We start from the raw sequence: 27,934 nt of genomic DNA on the forward strand, positions 1-27,934 counted from the left end.
ACGCAGTTAAAAGACGTTTACCGAATTTCAAGTTTTCAAAGCACGTTTTCATGACCATAGTAAAATCGGCTTACGCTTTTACAATACGCAATTGTGTTCATACATACATATGTATGTATGTGTATGTGCTCGTATATGAGCGTAATTTTATTTTCTTCGGCGTCATACTTAAAGATGAGACAATGCCACATTTATTGGCAAAAGCTGACGAATTGCCTAAAACGAAAAAGTTATAAAGTAAAAACAAATTAAAAAAACGATTATTTAAATTAATAGCCGGCACAAAACAAAAATTTAAACACATAATACGCTCAAATACGAAAAAAAATTTAATTGCATAAAATTACAATACATACCAGCAAGTTCAAGGCTGCGGATTTGTAATTCAAATTTCTTTTGGGAAACATTTTTTTTTTTTTTATTATTCACACTTGTACAAGTTTTTACGGCTCACAACGCAAAAAAAAAATGCGTACAGTGACTCAGACAACTTATCACGTGCTGTTTTTTTTAATATTCATAATGTTTTAAAAGTTAAATTTTTTGTTGTTATTTTCTATAAAAAATATTGTCCTTTATACAAAATTTTGGAAAATTCAACATTTAAAATTACAAACATTTTTTGATAACAGTTTTATGACCCATTCAATTGAGCAGCAAGTTTGAACGGGCTAAAAAATCGCATAGATTTTTAATAAATTTATATACATTTTTTTGAGTGACGGCTTTTGCGTTTTTTTTTCATATACCTAACAATTGCAATTTGTGAAAACTGCCGTTGTTTTTTTTTTAATTTAGTTGACAGCGGGCGCATTTTATTTCAGAAACTAGTGCTTATCTAGAAAAAAAAAGTGCAAAATCCGTCAAAAAAAAAGAAATGATTGGTTTTTTAGCTGGTAGAAATTGCAACTCAATTGTATGGGCTATATAAGTGCAAAGCCAAAAATGTTCCAAAGATGCAAATTATAATTTTTATGAAAATTTGTTAAATATCGCTAAATTTTTTGTAAAGTTTGAAACTTTGATTTATATGCTTTCGGTTAAAGCGTTAAAAAAAATTTATAGCAAAATTGTAAAAAAAAAATTACATGAAAATCACTTGTTTGAGTCACTGTATATTTCCCCATCAATGGGCGAGAGTTTTTGTGTTTCTGAATAATTAAACATTCATACAAATTTTAAGGCTTCAAAGCGCAATAAACTTATCGACATAAATCACACGCGACGAGATAATTTGATTTTACGGCCCTCTATTGTCAGCGAAAAATTTGCAATTTTAATGAGCAATTCTTATACAAACTGTGACGAGCCTTACTCATAACTTTCGGGTATTCCTATGAAGCGCATTCTCTTTGTTGCAGTTCACTTTTCCGTTTTGGAACCGGTTTTGGATTTCACACTTACTTATTAGCCAATGCAAGGGAGTCTCATTAGAAGTATTGACTACCTGAGGACAAATGGAGGTGTAGCGAATACGAATTTCAACGTGAAATGGATGTACTTTTGACCACCCCTAAATTGATAGTTCTCCCCAATTAATGTGCAGTCGGAATTTTTTAGTAATCTAACCTATAAATCAAAATGGAGTGTGTGTTTTAATTTAAAAAAATTGATTTTTTTAAGCTCATAATGGTTATCGCATTCCCAATAATTCATACAATTTAGTACTTGGACCCAAAAAAGGTTTTTAGAAGGTGGGGGCCACACAGTGTGGAAATTGAACTTTTTTCGTGATAAATTCTATTATCTCTAAAACGAGAACAGCTAGCGAAAAATAATAGCGTATTAAGGCTTGTAAGGTGGAGAATTCAGGACAAATAGTTTCGCTGGATAAAAAAATTACCTTAACCTTTCAAATAACCTTCAAAACTAACGGTTTTTATTTTTTTTTTTACCTGAAAACAGTAGTATGCAGTGAGCTTTTTTAAACTACAAGATATAAAATAACAACAACATTGAAACAAATGTTCATAAGCCGCAATAATATTGACAAATCAAAAATTTAAATTTCGAAGGCCACATGGAATAAAAAATTAACTTGACCTTAAAAATTACCTTCAAAAGTGAAAATTTTGATTCATTGTCTTTTTTTCCTAAAAACAGCATGTAATGAATTCATAAAAACAAATGTTTAATGCTTTTTCGGTTCCTGCGGTTAAAACTTTTTTAAAAGTTCACGGATATTGTTTTCGGTTCAAAAAAGGAAAAAATATTAAAATCCCCTTACTTGGAAGGTCATTTGAAAGGTAAAGGTAATATTTTATCCATTGAATTTTTTTGCCAGCTGTTCTCGTTAAATTTTTACTAGAATTTGTCTCGAAAAAAGTTCAATTTCCACATTGTGTGCGATCTAGAAAGTTTTCATTATCTTCCATATTAGAAAATTTTGCAGTAAACGAAATTTCATCAAAATGAATTTTTTTAATAATTGAGCCTATTTTTTAGAGTTGGTGGACGATAACCGTCGGCAAAGAAAGTTCGTTAGGAATTTACTATACTTCTGGCTTGCCAAGTCAATATATTTTCCACAGAAATTTTATGCAAATAGTAAAAGTTCTACCATGGAATTAAGAAAAAATATGATAAAGAGAAAATGTAAGCAATATTTGGGTTTGAACCCCAAAAAAACCCTGCTCCTGCTAGAGAGGTCTGCCTCTGCCAATGAAAGTATGGATTTGATCATTATTCGCAATGGCAAGCGTACTTCAAGTGCCTATACCAATACAAGGAAGAGTGTTATAGACATTTATTTTCGCTATTACTATTTGCATACACAAACTCAAGCATATACATATGTACGAGTATGTATCTAAGTAGTATATGCATAAAACAAATATCTATTAATTTTAGTACGAATCGACCGCAGTATCTTTCCGGCTTTGCCTTTGATCATTGAGGTACACTTGAAGCTGTCAGTTAATTACAACAAAAATAACAACTTTGCATATACATATCATCATTGGTTTATTGTACATTATATTTACCATACACATGCTTCATTGCATGCATTTACACACATACGTATGTACGAATGTATGTACATATCACATATGGCATTTACTCATACGGATAGCTTGGTCTATAAAACAACTACGCCGCCTATTCAAATGTATATGAAATAGTAGTATATAGCTTATCCACGGAAAGTATTCTCAAAGCATTTGTGATTGCAGTCGCGTTTTCATTTGCATAAATGTGCTTGCATGTATGTACATACATACATTTGCGTTGATATGTTTTATAAAAAGCTGAGTACATACATACATTTAAATTTGTGATAAAGAAAAGTTTTAATAAAAAAAGAATAGACACTTCCAATTATATGGAGATATGTACTATTACATAAACAAATACGTAACTAAGAACATTCATATATATGTACATAGGTGCATTAAAATACAAATACGACATTCGCAAAAGTGCTCGGTCAAAGCCCAATGCATTTTCAATCGCTTCAAAACTTTGTTTTTATTATCGTCTCTATATTGTTCCATTGCCATTTTTTTTGTACGAATGTCTCCCGGCTTAAAATTTTTTTTCTCTCATACAAACATAAATATGTTCTTTCAGTTTGACTTTTTGTAAATGCTTATTAGCGCAGCTTTTTGTCGTCTGTGAAACTACGTATGGGAATACAAGCCTTATGCTTTGGACATTGTACCATAATTGGTTGTCTATTGTAAGCCTTTTTCAACATAATTTTCACAATTTATTTATAAAAAGGCATTCGTGTTTTTTTTATAAATAGTAGAGTGCTGCATAAATGGTTTTGAAAGGGCAATCAAAACATTTGCTAATTTTGTTATACTTCACTTCACTGCCTTAGAGCTTTCAAATATTGTCAAGTCGGGTCTACTTTAAATAGTGAATCAAAACTTTGCTTCAACAAAACATTGCTGTAATAAAACATCAGGCACTACTGCATTTATATAAGATAATATACGTATATATGTATATATATGTTTTTTTATTAAAATAATATTTGACACTTGTATATAAACTGCTGTGGTTTAGTGCACTCCCAATTGTTTTACTGCACTTGCTGTACTGTCCCGTTACTTTGCTGTATTTAGTGTAAATCACTATTTACAGTAAGCAAACAAATACTGTCATTGCAGTAATTATAGCCAGCAGCGCCAAGAGCTTTACTTCTTTTATTGTCTAGTGCATTTATGAAAAAGTAAAGCCATTTGTACAGTCCTCTAATAAATATATATGAATGTAGTTAGGCTTTAATAGCCTCGCTTCCGTTTTCAATTTACTTTTGTACAATTTAATAGCTTACGTTTTTTTCAATGTGCGTATCTATGTTTGATTTTGCGCTTATGATATTTTTAAGTTCTTTTTACCTCAATTCTTATTGCGATTGTTCAAGACTCTTAACTGTCAAAAATTGCTAGGTAAAATAAAATAAGCTTACTTTTTATTTTCTCTTTGTTTATTATTCAGCAAACTAAAAGTAAATTTTCACTTATGAGTTCACGGTGTCATTCCTTTAATCTCTTTGTCAAAAGTATAGTTTTCGCTAAGGGCAACATTTCCAGCCCTAACTGCGAAACTATAATCCGAGTTCTTAGTTAGCAGTTTTGGCTGAGTTTATTGGCTACAGTTATTAGCACAGCTGTCTACTTAGTTAGAAGAAAGTACGTTAGAAAACTGTGTTAACGAGGTTGCTTAGAAGCCGAAAATATAAATTTACATTAGGGCAATCCAGAAATAAAGGGTGACATTTTTTAGCTCAATATTGATTCCTACCGTACTCCAGAAGGATAACCAGTTATACATATAGGTAGATTAATGTAGAGTTAACCACTGTGACCAAGAGGTATATTGTACCCTCAGCCATTCACAGTACCTCATCCAACCCTATAGATTACAGAAATTTGTAGAGATATCCAGGGGTTAGCGATTGTATGACTCGATACTTGCACAGAGTTGTCCAAGGTACCTCTCCCATCTTCCTGCAACAGCCTTGCACTAGCGAAGCAGGAGTAATGGCGTCTTCTCAATCGACTCACAGAAACGACATTGGTCGTTCGAAAACCTGTTACCCTAATTAGTTGAATAACATTGAGCTTTGCCAGAGCGTTAAGCCTATCGATGCACTCAAGGACCAAGAAGGACTTGACCTCAAATGAGGACAGGGCTTTGAGTGCAGTCTGCCTATCACTCAATAATAGAATTGGCTCACTGTACTACTGTAGTTTCTATGTAGACTATTCTCGGTACACAGGCTAATGGCATCGACCTCCGCCTGAAAGATATGGGCCTTGGTCCCATGGGCACCGGGTGCTTCAGCATTTATCCGTTGGTAAGGGATTGTCTTACTGTGGCTGGGGTGATTCTCGATACCCAACCCACCGCCCATATATGACTATTTGTCTAACGATCATGGTATACATCTATATCAGAATCCTGAGACTGCAACCCCAGTCTTTCCTGCCAGGCTTTTGCACACCATTAGTGCCCTCGTGGCTTTGGAAGTGATCGCGTCATCATACGCCTTGCCCAGAAGGTTGTATTTCCAATATTAAGCCTACCACTTTCAAAGTAATGTTCCTCATAGACGGAGGTGTTCTTCTAGAAAAGGGTACAATAACTGTTTTGGAGGAGTTGATGTTCAGACCCATACCCACACACCAGCCTCTTGCTAACTCTTTAAAGTATATCACAGATAGTACTTATGAACTTTGCTCTAGCGATAATCATAAGGAACCAGTTAGTTAGTTTAATTAAACTTTTTTAGCTCGCAGATTTTCAACGAGTTTAGGTCCCGACAGACATTCGAAACAGTGCTTGTGAAGGCACCGCCTACTAATCTAGCCAGATCTGGGCAGTCTGCATCATCACAATAGCTGCGAGAGTAGTCATTCGCCTCTCTGCTATCGTGTGATTTCTATTATCAGCCGTTCTAATTGTAAAATAGCATCCGATCTTTTATTAACCCTCTCGGAGAAATTTGTCCTAAGTCAGACCTTGCACGTAGAAAGAGCTTACTGAGGGCGTACTGCACGGTATTAAGTCTAGCTTGAAACTCAATGCTATTATCTGGCAGCCGAAAACTCATTTTTGGAACAGGAATCAACATGTATGAATGTACAATGAAATGGTCTTTCGCAAGACTTAAGAAACCGAATTAATGCAAGCAGAGATACCCGCCCTCATTAGTTGAGGAGAAGTCTAGAGCAGTGGTCGGCCATAGCTCAGCGAACGCTCTCTAAGCACATGTGTGTTCATTCATTCATTCTGATATACCGCCTTCGAACTTTTCGCTTACGTACAGTGCATTTGCGCCGCTAGGCGTATACAAAGAGCGGCAGCTGAGCAGTGCATTAACGCACACAGTCTAACTTATTGAATCGTCTAAATGTGTTAGTCCCTCTCGAAACTTTACTGGTTTCTGTGAACATCCTGCGGTTCACTTCTAACATATTAGTAATATAGTTTATTTATATTATTTACCATCATTTTTATTTTTATCGCTCCGAGTTTTAAAGTGATGCGAAAAATATCCATCGCTAAGAGTTTTAAGACACAAAACTTTAAACAACAAAACCGCAATTTAATCAAGACTTGCATTGCCCAACTAGTTTGGAATTACTTAGGTAGAGGGCTTGCCAATGCCTTAAGTGTACCTTGGCTCTCACTGCAGACTCGTAAACTCCTTTCCTTCGACCTATTTTCCGCCCCGTAGTCCTTGGCTTTGAGAATTGCACAACCCTCAGCCTGGAAGACCGAAGCATATTCCCCAAGAGAAAAGTGAAGCTTAGCCCCATTAACATCGAAAAAGACCCCAAATTCTGACTCTGAGTCAGTTTTGGCGCAATCAGTGTAGATCAATCTGCAGAATAATGCTGGAATTAAGCGAGCATTCCCCCCAGGGAACTCAACATTATAGAAGCTCTTCAAAAAAGGTACTACCCGATAGCATTGCAAAAACACAAGTGCACAAATCTCTGCAGCCAGCAATTTCCGCTTCGCCTCACTCAGTTTTATACCAACATCCGTTTCTTATTAGATAAAAAATTTAAAAAAAAATTTAAGTTAAATAAAGAGGCTATCAAGCAACCATTTTGGTTCTTTACTACCGCCACTTACAACTCGTGGACTCCCATATTTGTTTGACGCCAACGTCGACCCCCGTCGAGTCGCCCGTTGACCCTTAGAGGTCCATCTGGACCACTCCGGGAATCACTGCACTAATGTATCAATACATATATTTTCGGCCTCTAAGCAACCTCTCCCGCACGGAATGAAATTTACATGCACTAAATCCAAATATTTACGAGTTCAACAAGAAAGTTGAGCCAAACCATAAACCAAACTGAGTAACTTTGTAAAATCAAACAATGATTATGCTTTTGCTAACTACAATAATATCTTCCACAAATAAGCCACAAATTTTAGGATAAACAAAAAGTTGTGGCGTTCGCATTGCACACGCAAATGAACATTAAAGCGTGCAGTTGCAAATAGCGCTGCTAACTAACTAGCTCACATACATATTTATGTACATATAAACGAGAATAAACAAAACAAACTAAAGGGAAACGCGAAACAGCAGTTCCTCGGCAAGCTAAACTTAACATAATTTCAGGCTTTGAAAACAAGTTTTCCTCCAAACGTGTGCGTATGTGTGTGTGTGTGGCTTGGTCTGTGTAATTATTCTAATACAAGGCGGCTCCACCTCTATTGTGTTTATTTTCTGGCTATAAAATTTTTGCGCGCTTACACTACCAAAAGCACAGGCGTGATATGTATGTGTGAGCATTAGGATGGTCCAAAATAAGTAAAGTCCATATTTTAAACCAAAAAAAAAAAATTGTATGTATTAGAAAATGGCAAAAAACATGGAAAACATTGAGCGACCGCTCGATATAGAACAATCCCAGGGCGCGAGAGCATTAAAATTCGGACTTCACTTTTTTCACATGCATTTTTGGACCACCCTAGTGAGCATAAATACATAGTATGTACGTGTGCAGATGGGCGTGTGACTTTGTGGTTATGCGCAAATATTTATCAGCTGCCACAATTCAAAACCCCAGCCCGAGTACCATGCCAGCGCTGGGTTCACAAACCTACCACACAGCGCACGACGTACGACACTTAATTAACTGTTTCGCGCGCCAAGCGGCGCGTCAATTAACTGCTACTGCGAACGACCGCCGCCATAAGCTGAGGAATTAACCGCAAGTTTTAAATGCTACTTTCAAAATGCTAGACGTCTGCAAATTTGCGTAAATCATTTGACATTTTATGACAGCTTTTGAAGTGGTTGCATATTTGTGGGCGCAAAACACAAAGAATTCCATTTCAAAACAGGTTGCGCTTATCAAAGTGCCTTTAGCAACTAACAGCATTCCCATTGAGTACAATTTTGGCCACAGCAATTAGCTCCTACTCTCATACAATCAACGCTCCAGCGAGTGATTGGGCAGTCAAGCTTCTGGCAGTAGGCCACACTATCAGGTGTAAACGATCACGATAAGCTGTCAACATCAGCAGCCAGCGATTGTGTTGGCGTGAATTTGTGTTTGCTCTAGCGCCTCTTTTTTTTGGGGGGGGGGGAGGGGGGCTATTTCTCTTTTGTCGCTTGGCCCTCGCCAACGTTCGAACAAGGCAATTAATGAAATGTCCACTCGTTTTCGTGTTCCAAAATTGCCTTTCGCCTGCGTTATTTGCGGAAGGAATTACTCAAATGGCAATTAGTTTTAATCACTCTTTTATGTGCGCCAGTTGCATGCTCAAATGAGTTTAGCTCGAAGATTCGTTCAACAAGCGCATTAAATTGGCTGTTACAGGTAACAAGCGCAAAAAATCCGAGATGTTTTTTTTTTTATTTAAGAATTAAATGTACAAAAATCAGTCATGGCTTTTTGAATAAGACTAAAAGTATTATATAAGTTGGTTAAAGCGTAGTTTTTAGCTCTGAGGAAAAAAGAATAAAATTGTATACAGGAAATTTCTTAAAGCAGGCTGCAGCTCTCGAAAAACGAATGCTCGTATGATTATTTCTCCTAGAAAATTTACAGAAGCGACAAAGTAAAATTTCAAACAACAGAAATAATGAAATATATTTCTTCTGATTTTTTTTTGAGAGCGGAAAACTATGTTTTAGCAAATTTTACCTTTGATACAACATATTTATATATATATGTATGTATGTGGTTTTTGTCGTACGATAATTTCCAATTTTATTCCACTTGCAAGCCGGAAGTTGAACTAAAAAAGAAATCGCGCGATAAACATGTAGATCTTGTAAAGACTTAAATACTAGTTGAGAGCTACTTGTGATATCACTTCGAACGGTAACTTTTAAGTTAAATCGGGAATCGCTACGTTCCGAGAAGGAAGTTTCGCAGGCAGCAGATGCTAGTCCAGGAGAGCTCCGGCGGTAAAGTCAGAGAGTACGAACCCAAGTGCCTAAGCCGCAATTTAGCAAAAGCTGGGCAGTCTAAGAGGAATTGCTGTGTTATTTACTATCAGTGGCCTGTCAGTATCAAGCCTAAGAAGATCTCGAGGCCTTCCCCATTTAACGCTCGCCCAGAATGACCTCGCAGTAGTATATGCCCATTACATCAGTTTTCTGCGAGATCGCCGTTGCATGGCATCTATTAAAGTCTGACAAGGCGTTCCCCAACATGTATCGAGCGCGCTGTAAGTGAGTCCAGGGCTCTGATTTCCATCTGAGTGGATGTTGACGGAGAACAGCAGCAAATCGACTGCTTCACCAGTGTCTGCTTCCAACAACTTCTGTATGTTAACTCATCTCTTGTTGGGATGTGCGTGATACCGTGGCTCTAAAGAGTTTTAAAAAGTTTTTGGTTTTAAAATATTTTATTTTGAAGATGGTTGCCACCCGTTTGAAAAGACATATGTATGTTACTATTAATTGATACCGCTATGCATAAAATAAGAATATTTATTTATTGCGGTTGACGCTGCAGCAAATGAGCGACATGTACATACATACATATGTGTATATGTATATTAAGACGACGATGGACTTTTATTTAGTTGCAACCACTCTTTCGTCACACTAGCTTTCGGTACACACATTGTGATACACCTTTAGATTTACTCGTACATACATTGTAAGTATTTGCCACTGTAATCGAAATAGCTTTCATTCATTATGCTTCTTTTATAGGTTTTGCACTTTCATTAAAGCATTACAGTAATTCATCTTTCCAGATGAAATGACGACAAAAATTTACTAAAAAATATAAATTGCTTTTAACATTAATCATCAACTTGGACGTTAAGATGCAACAAAAACGAAATATTTGTTTGATTATGTAGCAAAAAATGTGCAATCAACTTATGCTTCATAACTGAGTTCATATGCTTGTAGTTTATGTAGTGTATTTACATTAGGGCGGACCGAAAATTAGATTTTCCAAAATTTTTTATTGTTTTTAGCAAAAATATGCTTCATTATGCTTTTAAAATATCTTTACGAAAGCTGAAAACTTGCGGTCAGTACCTTAGGCTCGCCCAAGTCAATCGAAATTCAAAGTCTTCGGACATTTTTTTCCTAACTTACTTTTATTTCAGAGCATAATTAATGTTATTTGTGCTATTAACAATAAAAAATTTAACAAATTGGATTTTCGTCCCACCCTAATGTACATACATAGACATATATACTATATATATGTATGTATGTATGTATATTGAGATATACCAGACGAAATGTGAATTTGATAAAAATTTCACTATAAAATTAATTACATGCCGCCAGGAAGCCACTAAAGTCGGCAAATTTTATACTAAGAATATTAATAATAATAGCCATGCGCACGCTCTTCACCGAAACAAATGCCAAAAATACATTCTTCGAAATAAAATGTTGGTTTGAAGATTTTTATTTCCAAATAGATAGTAGAGAGCTACAGGATTAGAAATTTTGGAATAGAATTAAACACTGGGTGTCCCTGCGATATTCCCGGAAAAAAAAAAATTGTTTATCAAAATTTCAAAAAATGGTAAATTTTAATGGAATGAATAAATAAGAGATGTAAATATATGTTTTTTTATAAATAGTTGGGGTTCTTAGATTTCGAAAGAAGACATAAAAACCTGCTCATTTTTTACACTTTTTGATGTAATGCGTTTTTTGTTAATGCATTTTAATTTTTTGTCACTGCCATCAGATCTGCACGATTTGTTCTATATTCAAAACTGAAGTGTCAGATTAAGAAGCTTGACCTGTAAATAATAGAGGTTGATTGTTTTTAGAATTGCCACCTGTTAAAGAATTCAATTCAAATTTTTTAATAAGTTAAATGAATTATTAAAAGACGGGTATCAATCGAAGTGTAGAGGGTTGCCATCTGTTAAAAATCAAATTCCAATAGAATTAAAGGAATTAAGTTACTGAAATAAATGTCACCATATGGGAGTCAGACGACGAAGAAGGTTGCCACGTGTTTGTAAAGTCAAATTTAGTTAAACTGAAATAATAATTGTGTCAAACCAAAGGTTTACGACATCGTATTTGTAATTTTTATTACAAATACATGCATTGCCAACCAGTGATTAGTTCTGATTACATTCCTTTTAAATTACTAGAATTTTAAATTAACTAAGGAATGTTTTCCTCTTCATTTATCTCTTGCTTAATATGTCTATTTTTTCCCCTTTGTCTGATACCCATATTGATATACATATTTCAGTTGGCTAATTTCCTTAATTAAAGTGAATTTGTTTTTTTCACATGTGGCAACCCTTCTACGTGTCGTTTAAAAGTGAAGCATTTTCAAAACCATTTCCATTGATACCCATATTGTAATATCTAGTTCATTTAACTTATTAAAATTTTTCAACAGATGACAAACCGTTTCAAAAACTCAGTTTTGAAAATAGAACGAATTATATGTACATACCTAAGTAAATTCCACAAGAACCCAAATTTTCTACTTCAAACTGCATTTACAGTGAAAGTATGAAAGTTCTCTAAAAACAAAATGCATTTTTGAATTTAGCGTCCTCAGTTTTACTAAGAAGCGAATTTTCGTTTAAATCCGTCCATAATTCTATTTTTGTCCACATTTCTCTGTGTGACGGTCTAATTCGTTACGCATATCACGCACAGCAGTCAAACTAGCGACGAAGGTCTGGACAAATGACAATAATACTATTATTATTAATAGTCATAGTACTGCCTGGCTACTGCTGCTCTTAGAAAAAGTGTTATGTTTTATGTTACTTCTCTTCTTTTTCTTTGCTTTTGAGTAAAGTTTGGCTTAAGTTTATTTTTTTTTAGTTTATACACATTTACATACCCACCCAATTCTAATATGTATTTAAGTACATATTTACTGACATAAGTAAGTGCAAGCAGTCGACATGGCGCTAGCTTATATTGTCACTTGACATATAGGAAATATTTAGTTATTATTGCTTGCTTTATTTTCTCCATAGATACCAGTCTCTCGAAAGTGTTTTGAAAAATGATTTCGCTCGCCACTTCAGTGCTGCCAGTGCCCTGGAAAAAATTGTGCGACTGATCTCTAAAGAGAGTATTCCGAGATTACTCTCAATCGGGGGCAATTGGGCATTAATTAGTCGCAACTAGTCGCATACTGGTACTAATGGGGAACAATTAGTCTCTTCATAGGACAGGCTGGAACAAAAGCGAACAGTTCATTCCATATAAAGGAATCAAAAGTGGTAGTAGTCGCATGTTTCTTTGCGATTGCTCCCGGAGTCATCCTGGATTTGTCGCATTTTTTGCAGGGTGGCTACACACAAACATGCGCACACACACACAATGCATTGGCGAAGAGTGTCATCAAGTGTGTATGTAGTTGCCGGATTTTCCATCATCAACTGCACCACCACCCCGGACATGTGCCTGACGGTGATAGCTTTTCAATACTGGCAACTTTGCTTTCATTACATGCGAGTATCTGGTTTTTGTTTTCTTTTTTTTTTAATACTTGTGTTTTTGGCTTTTTTGAATACTTGAAAAGTTACATGTTGCCATTGCAGTTGACAGTGAAATATTTGTCAACAATAAGCTGGACAACTTGCGATTTACTTCCATTCTCATCGAGTGCAGTTGAAGTCGGTAGACACTTATGGCATCGCTGTAAGCGAGTGTTTGCTATTTTTTTTTTTTTTTGTGAGTAGAGTGAGTGGGTAGATATATGTACATAAGTGAAAGGAGAATTGCACAACCCTTACATGTGTTTGTTCTTCACTATGACTTTTAAATCCGATAGAGTTTAGTGCGTACTCAGATTGTCGTAATACATCAATTTCAGATTCGTCGTCGTCATTGACCATTTAATGGCGAGAATTGATGAAAGAAGAGAAATTTTCTCAACACTCTTTTTATACCCGAGCGCACTTGTGCACAAGGGTATTATAACTTTGTTCACATAACGGTTGTTTGTAACAGGCAAAACGAATCGAGATAGATATAGACAAATGTATACATAAATGATCAGAATGAAAAAATAAATCGATTAAGCGGTGACTGTCTGTCCGTCCGTCCGTCCGTCCGTCCGTCCGCCCGTCCGTCCGTCCGTCCGTCCGTCCGTCCGTCCGTCTGTCCGTCTGTACACACGATAACTCGAGTAAAAATTGAGATATCTTAACGAAACTTGGTACGTGAACTTCTTTTGGGCGTAGGACGGATGGTATTGAAAATGGGCGAAATCGGACAATAACCACGCCTACCTCCCATATAACGGTAATTTTCAGAAATACGAAAACTGCGATATTTTAGTAACTACTGAAGATTATTCACTCAAAATTGATATTTACAATGAGTTTTAGACGAAAAATAAGAATATTTTAAAATGTTGGCAAATGGGCGTAGCCACGCCCACTTATGGTTACATGTGTATATCTTGGTAACCGCTGCACCAATTTCTTCCAAACTCGGCACAGTTGTTGGTCCTGGTACAGCATACCAAATGGCCGAAACTTTTTAAAATCGGACAATAACCACGCCCACAATCCATATAACGGTAATTTCGAGTAATACAAAATCTTCGATAAATCAGTAAATATCAAAGCTAATTTATTCAAAATTGATGGTTGCAACAATTCTTTACCAAGAAATACGCTTATGATAAAATTTTGGAAAATGGGCGTGGCACCGCCCACTTGTGATTACATATATGTATCTCGCTAACCGTTCTAGCAGTTTGTACCAAACTCGGTATGATTATTGTGCTTGCCACATAAAAGCAAACCGTTGAAAATTGTTGAAATCGGTCTTAAATTACGGCCGCTTTTCATATAACAATAAATTTCAGAAATGCTTGAAATTTCAATATGTCGAAATTTAGGGACGCTAATTTACTTAAAATGTATACACCCCGGCTTATCATGTAGCGGTAGCTTTCGGCAAGGTGGAAAACATATCTTTAATACTTGCGCCGGGTATTTAATGTTCGGCTCCGTCCGAACTTAGACTTTCTTACTTGTTAATTATAGTCTATTCTTTAACAAAAACCGCATAAACTTAAAAAAAAAAAACTTTCGTAAAAATATCGAGGTTTGTACTAGATTTTGTAGAAGGATTTTGAGTATTCAGTTGTATAGTCCATTAAATTTCAATATAACAAAGTGCAAGTTTGAAATACCTGGGACTTACCGTTGATTTTTTTTTTTTTTTTTTGTTGACGATGTCAGTCATTTTCTTCCATACGAAGTTTGGAACAGCGATGTACGGGGCATGGCTGCAAAAAATTTGCAACATGCGACATCTACTATAGCTGCCATGAGACGGCGCACAAATTTGGTGTCGGATTTGTTGTTGGGCGGAGACTACGAGACCTTGTCTTCCGGTTCACCGGTTCACGCCCATCAGTGAGCGAATCGCCACAATCTACATAAAGGCGAAATTGAATAACAGCAGCAGGAAGAGAACGACGATGAGACTAAGGAGCTTTTCTATGAGCGCTACGCCTGCCACGATATTAAAACCGTTCTTGGCGACTTTAACGCCAGGATGGGCAAAGAAGGCATATTTGATACAACAGTCGGAATATTCAGTCTTCATGACAACGCCTGCGATAACGGAGCGAGGCTGATCGACTTCGCCGCGGCACAGAATATGGTAGTAAGTAGTACCAGACACCAGCATCGAAACATACACAAAGCAACTTGGGTGTTGCCTGGTCAAAGAACAAAGAACCACGTCCCTCAACTCGACCAAGACGAGGTGAGAACAGCAATAAAGCGGCTTAAGAACAGCAAGGCCCCCGGAGCCGACGGTATACCGGCTGTTCAAAGCCGGTGGCTAAAAGTTGGTGGGGCGTATGTACCAGCTTTTAAGCAGAACTTGGTCTGATGATACTTGCCCGAAGACTGGAATCTCAGTGTACTTTGCTTTGTGGCAAATTGGGTATATAAGTATATGTATGTAGGTGTACTTTAGGTGTGTTCGCCCCTCGTACTCTTTGCGTTGATCCCATTTCCCCCATTTTCTAGTAGCTCAAAACCCATGTTGCGACAGCCGCGTAAACTTCCACTTTGCAAAAAACGTAAAAAACTTTGCGACTCATCTGTGTTGTCAACAACAAACTACGTTAAATATTTGACAAATGATTGCCACAGCAACAACTTAGGAGTGAGAGATTCAGTGAAGAGATTACATAAATAACTTTGTGTCTGCGGCGGGGATTGGGAGAAGTGCGTACCTACCTTGCCAAAGCGACAAAATTTTGTAGAACTTAAATCAAATACCTACGAGGATGGCATTAACCTGCTACAGAAGAGCCAAAGTTGCAGATAAATGTTGCGCAGAGTTTAAAAATATCAAAACAAAGAGATAGAGAAAAGTAGAGGGCGAAAACAAAATTAAGCTTACAAAGATATTTTCTGTTTACCGCTTGCGCAATGTGGGAGTGAGCGATTTTAAAGTTTTGCAGAAATTTTTTGTTCAAAGTGTTTTTTTTTTTTTAATATATATTTCACTTAGCAGCATGAATAATGAGAAGAATGACATGTCAAAAGTTAACCGCCTGTACACCCAACCATTTGAACGCAGCAACACGTCAGCACAATCTATGTATTTACTCATATTTGGGTCAGATTTTTGTGAATAAAAATAAATTTTGTTATAATAGAAAAATTTTTAAACTTTTTTTTTTGGACAAAAGTACATTTATAAATTCGCCTGTGCTAACTAATAATAACAATCAATCTATCTGCCACCACCTACTTTGCTGCCTGCTGACTCGAATTGTATATATTTAGTAACTATTTTTAAGCAACGCACATGTTGCCTGACTGTCAAGAAAATGTGTGCGAAATTTATGATTTCTGCAAAACAAAGATTTAGGAGAGTAACTATTAATTAAAAAATCTCCTTCTGCTTGAACGTCAAAATTGTTTGCCAAAAACTTGGAATTTTCTTAAATAAATTGGGCAGACAATGTACTCTCATGCAACTGAGCAGATGCTAATTCTTTTGATGGGCAGTCAGTTAGCAGCCAGTTTACGCCTAAGATTTAATAGTGTTACCCGCACTTGTGTTGCTATCTATATGTACATACATATGTATGTATGCGTGTACGCACATGCTGTCTTCAACATTCAGACGTTAGAAAAGTTGAACTTCTTAAATCCAGCCATACTAAATACTTAGAACTGTAAGCGCCCTTAAACATACATATGTATGTATGTACATGTATGTGCATATATGCTAGTTGTTAAAAGATTTGTTGCAAATTGTTGTACGTGTTGAAGTTGATTTTGTAGCTACAGTTGCCTTAGCGGGCAGTGCAATTACTTTTGACAAGTTGCATAACAAAGACGAGCAAGAATTGAACTACTCGTCTCTACTTCCAGAGCTGGTTGCTGATGCTGCGTACAGTGATGCTGTATGGTGAAAGCACTTGATAAAAAGCTTACAAAAAATATTTTTTTTTTTACTCCGGAGTTAACTGTTTAACACCAATCAACAATTCGAACCAAAACGATACAAATAATCATCAACATTTTTGATAAAAAGAGGAGCAATAACAATGGTAGAAAATATAAAAAATCGAAAACGAATTCGGTAACTAAATCGATAACTTATAAATAAATCGATAACTTAATCGATGACTTGTAAATATATCGATAACTTAATCGATAACGTGTAGCGATATCGGTAATTTTAGCCATAACACTAGGGAAGAGCAACGATAACGACAAATAAACAAAAATAATTATATTGATGACGATAGAAGAGGTTATAACGGTAACTAGTCGATAATTTAATTAATAAATAAAATATAAAATTTGACGAAAATATTAGCAATAGTGATGGTAGTAATTGTAAAAAAAGCGGTAACGATGTCGATGGCAGAATATATAGTCGATTACAATATCGATAACTCTATCGATAACAATGATGCGTGGTTAGATGACGGCAAGTAAAAAGGTAATCAAATTAAGGCAAAAGTTGAAGCGGTAACTCATCGATAACTTAAACGATCAATATGGATAATAACCACCATTGGCTCGTAGCTCTTACACTTACGTACTCATTCAACTCAAGGGAATGCAAGCAGTGATTTTATTTAAAAAATGTAGGAAAGCAATTTTCTATATTTGGATTAAAATTTATATTGCTATTATTACTTTTTTAATCAATAATCCCATTGTTTCATCAAAATAAACCTAAGTTTTTACTATAAAAATTATTTAATAAATCGCCAGAACCCTCCACCTTTAGCTCAACTTGTTTTCGATTGTTTATAAGCAGATTTTCCCACTTGAGCTTTCCCGCTGACATCACAGTACTCTCAACAGCGCCTTGAAGTGTGCTACTTAAAATACAAAAAAAAAAAGCCAACGTAACTGATAAGCCTGCGTCTTGTGCCGAATCATGCAAACGGCCAAAGTTATGAATCGACTTTGCCAGCCTGCATGGAATATCTCGTTTTCGTGCGCATCACTTCACACGTAGAAGACATACAAAGGCAGCACACCAACATTTATGTACATACATATGTATGTGTGTATGTATGTACAGCCGTATTGCGCTTTTTGCTTACTTTCATAACAGAAAGTTAACATCACTTCGTCTCTAAGCCACGTCATCATTTTCTCATTTATATCATTGTCATTTACAGCCTTTGCTAAGTCTCAAGTTTTTGCACTGTTCATTATTTCATAAACGCATGCATATATATATATATATGTATACCTACGCTCGCAGTAGCATAAAAACTTTTAAAGTTAAAGTATGTTTTTTTTTATTAAGCTTTTGCCACCTTATCTTTAAAGGCTTGCGGCTTCGGCTATACTCGACAGCTTCACTTGGCAAAGAATCTATTTTCAATCTACAAAGATTACACGTATTTTTGCCTGTGGTTTGTGGCAGATACATACATACATAAACGCTTGTCATTACTACTACCGCAACTGTTTTACATTTGTGGTTTTAACTGCTACTGATTTCCATTTACATTATGTGTAGTTAAATTTGACTATGAAGTATGTTTTTATCTGTTATACGCAGTAAATGCGGTTTGTTTGTCCGCCCTGGCGTATGAGTGACATGAATTTCATACAATTTCTTCTGTGGAATGTAATGCCCAGTTTCCACTAGCCATTAAATTGATAAAATTGGGATAGGTGCCATTTAAAAAATGTCATTCGCAAACGAACTTAATCACTATTTTTAATAACGTAGTGTTGCGTACAGCTATATTTGAATGCCAAAATGTTTAATTAAAATTAAGACTGTTTAAAGCCAAATCGAAAACTAAACTTTCGTGCGGATATTCTGTAAGCAAGGTTTTTACTTGGCGACCGTCTGTTTTCAGATTTCAGCAGAAATAATATTGATTGTGATTGGGCGTGCTCCTGCGCCTTCATATTGTCACACCAAGGGGAGGGACCCACAGCGCTATACCGACTCCGAACGGCGATTTTATTTTTATGAGAAGCTCTTTTACATTGCTGGAATACACTCGAAGGTTTGCCATTGTACACCGAGGGGTAACCGCAGTTCGAAAAAGCTTTTTATTTACTTTTGTTTTTGATGTATTATTTACCTACGTATTTTGGTTGCAACTAAATAATACTTCGGCATTTTCGGGACTAACGCGGTGTTATCGGGACTATTTCGGGTCTTTGGGACTTATTCTAGATTTTCAGGATTTTTTCGAAATTTTCGGGACTACTTTGGGATTTTCAGAATTTTCTGGATTCTCGGGAATACTTCGAGATTATCGAGGCTACTGTGAGGTTTTCAGCCTTTACGGCACTAATTCAAAATTTTTGCAACTATCTTCAGGAGTTTCGGGGCAATATCGGCATTTTCCAGACTATCTCGATATTCTGGGCACTTTTTCAGTATTTTCGGGACTACATTGAGATTTTCGAAACTTGTATTATTTATTTTTGTAGGAGTTTCGGGACCCCTTGTGAATTTCCGGACAATTGCGTGCTTTTGGGACTACTTCACGATTTTCGGGACTACTTTCGGTACTCTCGGGCTTATTTGGGTATTTTTAGGCACTATTTGGGGGAGTAGAGGTGAAGTGTAGTGAGGTGAGTTGTGGTGTGGTGAGGGGAGGAGAGGTGGGGTGAGTTTAGTAGACTTGAGTTGAAGTGAAGTGAACTTTGGTAACGATATGCGAAGAGAAGTGTATGACTGAGTTGCATGATTTTGAATTGGTCGAATTACAAGTGCAAATATTAAATTGATATTCGAATACTAAATTATATAAATTTTTTGTTATTTGCTTGAAGGATCAAGTCATGAATAAGATTAGTTTGCGATTCGATTCGTCGACCAAATAAAAAATTTAATTCATTTGCGATTGGATTCCTCGATCAAATAAAAAATTAAATTTATTTGTGATTTGTTTTTCAACCAAAAAAAATATTTTTTTTTTTGTAATTTGATTCCTCGACCAAATAAAAAATTTAATTAATTTGCGATTGGATTCCTCGATCAAATAAAAAATTAAATTTATTTGTGATTTGATTTTCAACCAAATAAAAAATAATTTTTTTTTGTGATTTGATACCTCGACCAAAAAAAAAATTAATTCACTTGCGATTGGATTTCTCGGCCAATTAAAAAAAAAAATTTTTTTGTGATTTGATTCGTCAGTAAATTTTATTTTTGATCTGATTTGTCGGACAAGTCAAAATTTGATTGGTGATTTTACAAATAAGAGATGATATTTAATGTAAATTAAGCATGATTTTCAAAGTTTTTCCAATGCAAATCAAATCACAAATAAGATTTATTTTAGTTTTGAATAATCACGTATATTTTTTACACTTCCAGGCAATTTCTAATAACATTTATGAAGATTTAAAATATTAACACAATTGCAATTATCAAAAAGGTGTAGGACACACTCTAAGTAGTTACGTACAAATTATGCAAAAAATTATTTATATTCTATGTACCAATACATGCATGTGTTTGTGTATACATGTATAATTCTTGCTTTCTGCTCTCTTTTGAACAACACTCAAGGAATTTGTCATAACAACGAAGCATATCACCCATCCAATATGCATACATACACATACATTTTTTGGGATACACCAAATAATAAATCGAACTGGTGCAAACTGGGTGTAAACTAGTCTACAACTCCTCACGTATTTCGTTAGCATAGATAATAGAGTAATCGACCCATAACTTTTTGCAGTGGATGGAGGTACAAACTGTGAAAATTTCCGTGACCCATAGCAAAACCCTGACCGTGAATACAGATTCCTTTTTAGCTTTACCAGAAAGCTTGTAGGAAGAGAACAGAGCGACCATCACGCCAAGTATGAGGATTCTCATATCAGTTCGAAATCCCCGCCAAACTTGGATCACGAATACGCGAACATATACGATAGGAAACTTTTTTACCTTCTCATTTTCAAATCACATTAATGCCCACGGAATGCATTCTTTGTCATAGTAAATATTCTTCTACTGGGCGATTCCTCGCAACGCCATTGACGTTGATGCTCATGTTGATGAAAACCAACACCCATATTGTCAACGCTTTCCACGCCTACACCCCAAATGGCAGTATCATGACATATCTGTAGCACAAAACAAAAAAAAAACAAAAAAAAAACAAATTGTGACTTTTTGAAGGAATAACTTCCACACGGTTGCCAGCACATCAAACACGTTGCCACAGCATCAGCCACACACTAACACTCGGCATATAATTTCACAAAGTAAAGGTCTATCGCCCTCATGTCGCTCTAACTGAAATGTATCCGTCAAAGCAAACGATAGAAAAACAAGTAAACAACAACAATGGCGCTCGCAGCAGCAGCAGCAGAAGCAATAACAAAAGCTGCTGTAAATGCCCTAAAAAAGGACAACAACCCCACTTGGACGGCGCGACCAGCAGCCAGACGTGCCATACCGTGCCGTACCGTTAACCAGCAGCAGCCAAGTGCAGCGCCAGCTGGTTTGCCTCACTGCGTTACTTTTTATTTACGACTATGCGGTTGAGTTTAGTCAGCGAGTCAAGCAACTCGAGACTGTAGTAAGTCCTGTTAGTTAGACAGACTTTTGTCTGCCTTCCCTTTTGCATCAACGCACAAACACAAAAAATCCCAAGCATATATATAGGCGTACTCCTACAGCAAGCAGTAAGTATTTTATGCGTATGTGAAGGCAAACTTGTCAACCTGCTTTGCATGTCACACTCTCGGCTGCTGCGAGGACATATGCTCCTGTAGGAGTGATTTTCACTTAAAACACAAACAGGTTTTGCTGTTCAAAAAAATTGTTTTTCTACATGAATTTTTTTTTGTTTTTTTTTTTGTATGGTCGTTGGGTGCCACGTAGTACGTGACATTGATGAAATTTAATGCTGCCAGTGATATCCGTTGCATGTCCTTTACACACACACACACACACACACACACACACACACTTATTACAAACATATGCAAATACAATGCAACTAAGCACACTTGCAAACATCTATCTAAGGACATAATGCACTTGAGTGTAGATGTTTATGTGCAGTATGTATGCGTGAAAGTAGTTTCACTTGTGTGCATATACTAATGTATATTAGTGGCTTTGCGCTTCCGTATGTTTTTGTGTACGCTTTTGTTCCGCTTTGTTTGACTCTTGCCACCTTGCCACCTTGCAGCATACATACATACATATAATTTTCCAACATGCTTTGGTACCTTTGACGCCCTTACGCACTATCATCTTACTTGTCCTCGCCGAGCTGGCATTCAAACTTTGTACTTAAGATTACTGGAAATTTTTTGAAAAAAAAAAAAAATTTCAAAGTGCAACTGCTTGAGATAACATCAGTGCGCACACATGGCGGCTTTTCTCTAGGAATCGCTTGTAAGTCATGGTTTTTGTGGAGGTTTAAGTAATGCATAGTGGCGGGTCATTTTCCTGTAATTTATGTAATATTATGAATGGGAAATGTTTGCAATAATTCTTTTGAGAATTGGGGAAAAGTACTTTAAGTTTGCGTTACAATATCCTCTGTAAAATTTTAACTCAGTTCCTTTGAGACTTAAGAACAATTTAACTGGATAAATGTGACCATTATTAATAATTATTTTAAGTAATACAATTTGGCTATGAATCCAAAGCAATTTACAGGTAGACGGTTTTTTTATAAAAAAAATCTACTAATACGAATATTATAAATGTAAAAGTTTGTGAGTGAGTGAGTGGGTGAAAAGGTTTGTTGCCCTTTTACAATGAAATGACTAGGTGGATTTGGATAAAATTGTCCACATGGTTACTTTTGGAGCAAGATTAATGCAAACAATATTGCTTAAGAGGGTTGCCGCCTGCTTAAAAAGAAAAATTCCTTTTAATAGATTAAATGTAGTAAACATTAGAGTATGGGTGGCAAACTAAAGAGCTTTAGGAAAGCTTTATTTTGAAAATAATTTGAAGAGGCTTGCCACCTGTTTAAAAGTCAGCTTCCACGCTTTTAAGCTTCATAAATCACTGTTGTTTAAGAAAGATTTATTTCGAAATATTTTTGAACAGTATTTCCAACTTTCTGTGCAGATAATTAATAAATAAAATTAAACATTGCAATATGGTCGTCAATCCAAAGAGGTATAAAATGTCTTTGTTTCAAAAATATTTTTAACCACCCTGCCTAAAAGTCAAATAAAATTTAATCAATAGTGAAATATTACAATGTTCATCTCTTAGGAAAATGGTTAAGAAAGCTTTGTTTAGAAAATATTTTTTAAAGAGGTTGCCACATGTTTAAAAGTTAATTAACTGAATCAGTTAGGTTGACAAAATAACATGATATGAATGTCAAACGAAACAAGTTAAGAAAAGAAGTATTTTGAAAATACTTTGAGAGCTGCCACTTTTTAAAAGTGGAACTCAATTTAATGAAATATTACAATATGGAGTGACATGGTGTTATGTGATGCTATATGATATGACTTTAAATTTTTCTCAAAATAAATACCACCTTCAAAACTGTTGTATAAAAGAGTGGCAATTTGATCTTGTCTGTTAATATCAGTGTGGCAAGTTGATCAATTTACCAGTTTTATCGCTTCCGTTGAATTGTTATCCTGTCTGCCTTTGCTATTTCAGCCAGCTAGGCGGAGGCATCTTCCCATTAAGAGATCGGAGAAAGGTCTTATCCAAGTCTGTGTTATCCTTTTCATTGGGAGCTAGATTTTAAGGGAAAGATCCTAACACAACGCGCTGCTGGCTGGCAGAATAGACATCCGCTTTAATCCGCTGGTAATGGTGAGCAAACGTAACACACTGCAGTGCACCCATCTACGGAATATGTTGGAGTGATCCCAACCAGCGTTTCTTACACAAAAGTGTCACTGTGAGGATATGGCTTAACTACCTGACAATCTGTTCTACCCTCATCAAATCAAGCAGAATATCAAAACGAGGACAAAACCCAGTATCTCAATGCAGAATTAAGACTACTAAAAACGGTTGTCAGACGAACCAGGAAGACCAACCAGACGAACCAGACGAAGACAGGAGCCTGGTTGGAGGAACCCAAGGCTGTTGCTATGGCTTTCCTTCTCGCAATCATTCAAAGAGAGATTAGTTTGCATTTTCTTGGATTGCCAAAAAAGGGTTGTCGGATACACCGTCGTACAAAATATCCAAAGCATTCTGGCCTGACTTTAACAGGACAAAGTCACTAGAGATGCTTAATATATGCAGCGCTAATCGGGTACTCATATAACAAGACTTGCTGCAGCTGTGAGAAACTGTGTAGCATTTTCTTTATGATTGCCCAGGCCTATGGACTAATAGGCATAAAGTACTTGAAAGACACATACTAAATAATTTAGCAGATATACCGGGATCTACAATAGGTGATATCGACAAATTCATAAGGGATTCAAGATGTTATGTCCGGGACATATAGATATAAATACATAGACATTATATCAATTCAAATTCAATTATATCAAAAATTTATATCTCCAGTTATTAGCAAGTGTAAAAAAGGAAAACAACAACAGTGAAAAATTTTACACAAAACAGCTACAACGAAGCAAATCAATTATAAGAAGTCATGTACAATTATAATTAATATAAATCAAAAGCAGGAATAAAACTTTATCAGGAAACTTATTTGTATGAAAATTTTTATCACGAAAAGCATGTAAACAAAGAACCAGCTTTCGTGTGAAATAAAAAAGTACAAATTTTACTAATTAATTATAGTAAACAACGCGGCGAAACTGAGCAGCAGCAATAGCGCTTTCCACACAATGCGCCAACTCACGCCACCTACTAAGCTCAAAGGAAACCCGCTGTCGCTAAGCGCAACCAAAGCGGTGTGGGCGTACGTACCTGCTTCGCAAACAGAGTAACACATGCGTCGTTCAACAGGAATAATCAGAAAATTCTAGGCAATTGCTTATCCATTTCGCACTCAAGTGGATAATAATAGAAGACAGACAATTATAAAAAAAATTGTTTTGCTATTCTTTCTACAGTCTTCTCGCGCTGATTAGCAGGTGAATTATAAAGATACATGTGAAGGCGTTCAAAGAAAAAACAACCCGAAATATGTTGCCTATGCGACAGTGACTTGATACCTTAAATGATTGTTACATACATACATGTACACACAGCAACAGCAGAAGAGGACTGCCTAACTTCGCTGAAATAGCAACCATGGCAACCGTGAAAATAACTGACAGTTACTGCTATTGAGAGTCATGGAACCACCGTGAGCTTTGCTGAAATAACAGTATTACAAATAAATACAAAACTAAAAAAAAATACACATGAAATGTAAAGCTAAGCAACAGCAAAGCCACGAAAAAAATAAACCTAATTAGGCTTAGGCACAATTTTGCTTAAGCTGAAAAAAGCGCAAAGTGTGGATGTATTCATAATATGAATTACATATATGTATTATAAGTACGCATGTACATATGTATAGTATATGTTGGTAACTTTTGAACATACATATGTACATATGTACATGCACTTTGTGCGCCGCCTTTGAGTGCCTTTCCAAGTAGCGGAAACATGTTTGCATAAGCACCTCGCAAAGTACTGAAGGCCCACAACGCCCAGCAGACAGTAAGTAAGAAGTTTCTTATCGCGATAAAAGATAAACAAGCTGGAAGCGCTTTGTTCACTTTTTTTCCTTTTAACGCGTAGGCGAATATCGTGGGGGGGGGGAGGGGGGGAAGGGCTGGGGTGATTGAAATTTTCGCAATGAACAAACAGGCAAGAGTTGGGTCCTTTCATATCAGCAACGCGTGAGGCAAAAAGAGAAATGATTTCAATTTTTTTATTGTACTAAGATTTATGTTGACTAAATAAAATAGCTAAAATAAAAAGCATTTAATAAAATTTCACTTTAAATTTCCATATAAGAGCTGCTTTAAATTCTGCATTACATACAAATACAAGCTGCCATTATTTTCTGATATACGATTTCCACTTTGGGTTTCGTATGAATGGGGTGTTCGAAGGGGTATAAAAGCACAATTGTGAATAACTCAGTCATTTCTCGAAAGAGTTATCATAAGGAGTAGTCCGTCATTTGGTAAACTGACGGCGCCAGTACTGACCATGGCGTCGGAGGCTCCTTTTCACCGGCAGGAACAAGGTAACTCTGTCTTTCAGGCCGAAATACATGCCATTCATTTATTTCCGAGGCGTTATGTAGAAGGTGGGCCAACCGACAAACACACCTACATACACTCGGACCTCAATATTTTTTATTTATCACATCCAGAAACCGATTATAGCTCATCTGGTTATGGGTCACAGTGGATATCCTCGCCAGAAAAGGCACTATTCAGGCTGCCATAGGCCCTGGACCCTTTATTAGTCAGCCATGGAGCTCCGTTAGGCGAACCTACTTAAGCTGGATGAAGAATGAAGAGCAACATTATTGTACAAATAAAGAAGGAACCAGACAAATCTAAGTTCTTCATTCCGGAAATATCAACAAGGAGAACAAAAGCGTTTAGTCACCTCAGTAGAGATGAAGGAAGGATTGTTACAGGTTTTATTCCACTACAAGGTAATGAAACACTTGTAAAACATAGGAACGGTTGACTCTGATCAGTGTAGGTTGTGTCACGAAAAACAGTAAACAGCAGAACACATTATGTAGCACTGAAAAGTATTCACTAGCACCAGACTACTTCCTACCATCAGCACACCTAGGAAACCTTTAGCCAAACAGAGGTTTGTTACCGGAACCGAAACCGTAACCGTTTGAAACCGTTTCATTTGGCAAAACCGAAACCGTAACCGTTATCTTGACCTGAAAAGGAACGAAACCGAACCGTTTGGAGCACTGGTTTCAATCGGTTTCCAGAAATATATAAAAATTAGCAGCAGGATCTAGCAACCATTTGCATTTTTTTGTTAAGCAGCATAACTATGCGGCAGCCCTGCCCTGTTATTTGTTAGCTCCAAGTAATTTTTTATTTTTATTTTTGTTTTTGGTTTTTATTAATTGCGAAAAAGCATCAGTGAAGTGAAGAACAAAAGCGTGTGCAAACGAAAAAATATATCAACAAACGCGATGTTAATTGGACCATATTTTTTATATGAATTGTGATAAATTTTGGAGTACCCCTTGACCCCTAGGGAATACTCTTTACACTCATGCATGAAGTAATCGCGAATTTTGCAGGTTCATGCAGTTGAATGAAGCTTTCGCTGCCTTCTCAAGCAGAGCGTGTATGTATACGCGAATACGACGCGAAGTCTCCCGTCGGGCGGATGCTGCCCAGGGTTGTTCTAAAGTTACTATAGGTATAGGTACATGAAGAAACTAATACATACATATATGCGTGAAGAATACTGTACAAAAATATAAAAAGCGTGCGAGTACGAGTGTTTATATTTTACTTTTTTTACACACACACAACTCGGCAGATTTACTCATACAACCTTCCTCTTTAGAGCTTTCAATAAAACAGGCATTCAGTTAGCTTTTAAATTACCTTAGGTGCTTTCGCTGATCATCAGTAATTTGTCCTCAACCTAAATTTTGAGTGAGAAGTCAAAACACACTGATCTATCCTTTTCTCGTTTTCCTCTAATAAAAATAAGACTCACAAATCACACACTACAATTTTTGTCATACGCTAGTATAGCCTTTACAAAGCTATCGCTTGTTTGTTTATTTGCTGCTTTGTAAAGTCATAACTTCTGTCATTTAATTGTGATAGCTTACAAAAGCTTTTTTGCTTCTACTATATACAATTAGACGTCCCCTAATAAAAGCACTGCCATCCTATGTACATACAAAACTTACGCAATGACAGTACAACAACATTGTAACAAGCCCTCAAGTGTAATTGTCATTCCTATTACCCAAACATCACATGCTGACTGACGCCTTATTCGCATTTGCTGGTAACTTTTTGAATATATCTCTATTTCTCTGCTGCTTTATCTCTACAGACATTTCTCCTTGCAGGCAAATTAAATGCATATCTACAATGACAATGTGTCATG

The 27,934-nt window shown here is 36.2% G+C and overlaps 1 protein-coding gene across 2 annotated transcripts in view; it reads left to right on the forward strand.

Moving 5' to 3' along the window:
• LOC118736968 (tyrosine-protein phosphatase 99A) overlaps positions 1-27,934 on the forward strand; it is a gene marked incomplete at its 5' end in the record, with an annotated part of 239,500 nt that overhangs the window by 140,879 nt on the left and 70,687 nt on the right.

Source organism: Rhagoletis pomonella, unplaced genomic scaffold (genome assembly GCF_013731165.1).
Source record: "Rhagoletis pomonella isolate Grant_MI unplaced genomic scaffold, Rhpom_1.0 Rhpom_scaffold_00004, whole genome shotgun sequence".
NCBI lineage: Eukaryota > Metazoa > Arthropoda > Insecta > Diptera > Tephritidae > Rhagoletis > Rhagoletis pomonella.